Source organism: Crocodylus siamensis, chromosome 15 (assembly GCF_052110815.1).
Source record: "Crocodylus siamensis isolate JL-2025a chromosome 15, ASM5211081v1, whole genome shotgun sequence".
Taxonomy (NCBI): domain Eukaryota; kingdom Metazoa; phylum Chordata; order Crocodylia; family Crocodylidae; genus Crocodylus; species Crocodylus siamensis.
This window is the reverse complement of record NC_143409.1, coordinates 10,722,789-10,728,096: the sequence shown is the minus strand read 5'-3', so window position 1 is coordinate 10,728,096 and position 5,308 is coordinate 10,722,789.

The window sequence follows — 5,308 nt, the reverse complement described above, 5'->3', positions numbered from 1 at the left end:
GTATAGAACGGTGTTTATTCTCCATAGCTACTCAGGTATTGAGTCTTCTCTGTTGAGGCTGTAAATAAAGCAAGCCACTTGGATTATAGGAGGTACTGGATTGTGACTGCAACTCAAGGAAGACACAATTCCTTCCTGTTTCATCAGGTTTCCCTACAAACCAACATCTAATTCCCTTGTGACTGTATAATCAGTACTACACATCCCAAATGTTTAAAAAGCACAAGTCAAGCATCTCAAAATTATAATATTGTCTTAAAACCAATGACATATCTATCTATCTATCTCTTTATCTCTCTCTCTCTATCTATCTGTATGTATGCGTGCATGTGTGTGCAATTAGCTAAATGCAATTAGCTAAATGTTTGAACCCTTAGGATGTCCTTGTTTCATATTTTCAGGTTTGTCTCAGTAACCAGGAGAGCAGAGGAAGAAGAAATAGGTCATCGATTATCTTGATTCACAACATCCCCGCTGACCAGGAAGAGAAGAAACCTAGAAACCGCACTTGCAGAGCTGGGGCTGATTGCATACGGAGCTGGAAGGGTCGCAGGGGGACTCTCAGGGAGAATCCCAAGATGCCATTATTTTCTTGTTTACATGTTTGAAAGGAAAAGAGCAAGTAAGACAAGACCTTCGGCACTCTGAGAAGCTGCCCAGGCCCCAGGAGGGGGACAGAAGACGGTCTGTGAAACCCTAAGCCAGGAAGCCCCAATAAATGAGCTACAGCTTCCAGAGCCGCCATGTCAAACAAGGACAAAAACACGCGGCATACCTTGCCGAGAGGCCGTGAAACTGAATGCATGTTGGTTAAAGTGCTTTGAGATCCCCCAAATGGGAAAGGTCAGAATATCATTGCCATCATCTTTCTGGCGCTCCATCGCTGAGGGAAAAGATAAATCTCATGCAGCCTAAAATGGGAAACCATTGTTGCTGTCAGATTAAATCTGCTACAAGTGCATTCCAGTGCCTTTCTGAGGAGTGTTTTATTTCACACCTCAAATTTAAACCCTTGCACTGTGTGCTTTCTCCCCTTCCTGTATTCCCCCTGGATTACTTAACAAGCTGAAAGTGCAGCTGGAAATTAATGCTTCCTGCCTTTTTAAATAATGTGACATTGAAACCCTGTTTTTTAATGCGCTGGCATTTAACATGCCACAATATTTCAGTTACTTTACATTGGTTTGGGTGCCGACGTGTTATTACAGCTGTTCTGAAATTCTGACAAAGAGGTGCATTTCTTTTTCCACTGTGTCCCACCATAATTGCTTTTCGCCGCATCTCTGAACCGTAACCATGGTGATCCGCAACATTCATCAGAGGACCCTCTTGTTGTTTCCCCTGTGTGAATGAAAGAAGAAAAGTGGCATAAAATATTCAGGGACGTTTCCAAAAACCAGCATTTTTAGTTACAAATCACAGAAGTTGGGGTGGGGAGGGGCTTGGCCGATGGCTTCAATGTGCTGGACTTGTTCCTATCCCAAAAGAGAGAGCAATTCTCCGTCCAGAGGCCCAACTTGCTGTGCAAAACAAACTGGAACTCCAACACCGTGTCCTTGTCAAAGGAGGGATTGTTGTCAGGAGGGGGCAGATAGTAAAAGGGTGAGTCTTTTCCGTTTGCATCCGACGACAAACTGGTCTCTGTTTGGGGGATTAATGTGGAACATCATTAACATATTAAAGTCTTCTCAGTTTTGACTGGGCATTGAGAAACCTTCTCACTTTGAAAATCATTTACAGCTGCCCTTTTTCGGATTTTGTGGGTATTTTTCCTGTTGTTCCCTGCCTTGGCTCAGTACACTCGGAGGGAAGTTTAAATCACTGGGTATGGTGGGAATAGGAAGAGATGCAGAAGGGGAGGGACCTCCAGGCTCCTTTCAACATCTGGCTCCTCTGTACCCTGCTTTCCCTTCCTTCTCAAACCAAAGTCTGATTATCCTGAACACTGTCTGGTTAATTAGAGACTAGAGCAATTTACATTTTGCTTGGGTGTTCATGTATGTTCAGGAGTTGCTTTGAAGTTTAGATGATAAGGCTATCCACTGTTAAGCACTAATGTCTTTTAATCAGCATCACCTAGGCAGTATCTCAGAAATATATGGTTTATTTTCCATGGCAGAGTAGAGGAAAACAAGATAGTGTTTGCTAGGCATGTTGGACATTTTACATCATTACGGGTCCATAGTGTAATTAGCATTCCTGGTTCTGTAAGGTGATGTAGACAGCTTTTTGCAATGCTATAAAGACAAATAACACTTTCCACAGGCATTGTGATAGGATCCGACATTTATGCATGGCATTTTATTTGGTTCAAAAAGTCTTCCATGCCAGTTGAGCTACACAGCTTGTTACCAGGAAAATCTGGCCAATCATTCAATTTTATTTTAACATACTTCAATAAAACACTGTCCATGAGCAAAATACATGAATATTAAAAGCTCCTAATAACCATATAGGTTAAGTAGCTCTGGCTTAGTAATAGGCTTAGAGTCAGGAGGTCATGATTTCAGTCTCATTCTGCCATTGACTCAATGTGTGATCTGGACTAATTCATCAAATCAATTAGTGCCTTACAGAGTTGAATAAATAGCCTAAACCACATCTTTACATGAGGGAACAGAGGCATGAAGTTCTGGATATAAAAACTAAGCTGAATAAATATTTTCCCCAAGAAATGTAAGTTGTTTGAGGCACACTGCTTAATAATTACTGTTCTATATTTATAAATACTGTTCTATATGCAAGTGTTTTCATGTACAAAGAGCAAAACAGGAACAAACAGAAACATTTAGTACAAAATAACTATATGTGTGAACACTTTTATTCTTTCATAATTTTTTCTTAAAAGTCTCATTAGGAGAGTCCAGTTGATATGGGTTTCTTCCATTACAGGAACTCTGAGCACAAAACATCAGCTGAATTCTGCATACAGGAGGTGCGTCTACACGAGACGCTGTGCTTGAGATTAGAGCAAATTACTGCACAGTAATTACTGGCGGATAACTCTCACAGCCCCTGCTCTGTGATTGCGATTACAGAGCAGGGGCTGGGAGCTCCCTGCTGCGGGGCCGGGGGAACATTTTCTTTGCCCTGGCTCCGGTGGCAGAGCCTGCCTCAGCAGCAGACAGCTGCCATGGGCAGGGAGCAATCTCCCAGCCCCTTCTAGGACACAGCTGTCTCCTGGCCCCGTGATCCCTGGGCCAGCACCCATTAGCACCCTGGGCTAGAGCTCCCACTGGCTGCTGCATGGGGCTGGTGCAGGCCTGATGGGGGTGGGAGCAGACTGCTACCATGAGCAGCAAATCTGCTCCTGCTTCCTCGCGCATATAAGTGCCCAGAGCATTTTCACATGTAGATGTGCCCAGGGGGTATCTATACAAATGTATAAGCAAAGTACGCAAGAAACCACCAAGGATCCATACAGGGACCATGCAGCTATCACGTAGATGACCACTATGTGGTACATCTCTGTACAGCCCACTTTGAATTGGGCTCCTTCCCCTTGCGATAGAACTTCATACTGATCCCTTGTAGCAGTAGTTCTCAGCTGAGGTGGTGGGTGGGATGGGATTATCAATGGCACTGGGGAGACATGTTCACCAGCGGTAGACCACACTTGCTAAACAGAGGGGTGATCTCAGTATGGAAAATATTGTGAGACAGATCCTAGTGTGGAAAAAATTGAGGACCACTGATCTTGTGTCTTACTATTAATTAGCTTTCTTCTTCCTTTTGTTTTGTGCCCAATAGCAACCGTCGAAGACTCTGTAGCATCATGTAGCGGAGCTGCTGTATTGGGAGGAAACTGCTCTAGTTCTCCTTGGTGGAGCAGTGTGAAGGTTCCTGTGTGAGAACCAGAAGCTGTTATTGTCAGGTACACAAGAAGGACACACAGCTGAAAATTACATTTCTTTAATTAAAATCCACATCTGTGAACCTCTCTCTGGAAGCCGCAGCTTTGCTAATAAATGACAATGACACTATAAGGCCTGAAATATCCGAGACTGTAAAGCCACTTTACCCTTCCCTGATGCAACACTGGTGCAGCAGCCAGAAGAACCTGGCATTTAATATTCAAATCGTTGCCGACACCTCATGGAAAATGTTTTGAAAATTATGCTGTCTCCAGTAAACCTTTTAAAAACTTTTTAGAGGAGACTGGATGGTCACCTTGCTGGGGTCACCTGACCTCAGTTGTCTTGCCTGCTTGGTGTAGGGGGCTGGACCCGCTGGATCTCCTGAGGTCCCTTCTAGCCTTACAATCTATGAATCTATGAGTCTACTTCTGCACTCTCTCCTGTTAAGTTGTATCCCCATTATTTGTTAGTAAACGTTGGATGAAATCCTTGAATCTAGACCCTTTTGTCTAGCTCAGAAGGTAGATGTAAAAAAAGCTTTAAGCTACCTTTGCATCTATAGTCATAGAACTATTGCATGATTTTGGTATGGTCCCAAGACACAAGTAAGAACATCCCTAATTGCTGCGGAGTACTACTTACCCTATTCAAGGAATTGTGGATTGCAAGTAGAAATTTCTTGTCCAACCTCTCTTCTCTCTTCCATTCTTCAGAAGCTGGACTTGGGATAAGGGTGGTATAGGATCTACCGTGTCAGAAGAATCCTTGGAAGCTTAGCTAAATCAGTTTTCTGGCTGTGTTAAATTATGGTGTTACCTTCGGTTTCCATCCATTTCCTCACCTGCTCTGTTGGTGAACTCACCGTAATAACCATAGCAACCAGGTGATTTCACAACTCAGAGGTTTTGTTTCAAAGTGGCCGAGGACATTAGAACTAAACAACGTCCTGAGGATGTATGTGAGAAATCAAACAGATCCCAGGACAAAATTTAATTTCCAATCTTTTCTACCTTAATGGATTAAATATAAAATACATTTCGCACGATCCTTCCTAATGGATCCAGACAAGCAGTGAACAGCTGAAGCAGCGATAATTACTTTCCACTGTACTGTTCTGTGTATGTTGTGGATGGTGAAAGGGAGTTAGAAGTGTGCTACTAAATATTTGGATTCCAGGGTTATAGCATGAGTCATCTCTCACCACTACGTAGCCATCTTCTACCTTGTCCTTAACTCTTCCTTCTTTTGATGTAAATGTATTTGATACCACTTCTTTTATAAGAACCCCCTCTGCAATCTACTATTGTTTATAGGGAACAGAATTGTGCATAATAGCGGCAGGAGGAAGATATGGAGCGGAGATTTAGATGTAGAGGGTAGTAGCTGCACGGGCGAAACTCAGACACCAGGAATTTTGTGTCTCACATGTGGTGAGACAAAGATGATCCATG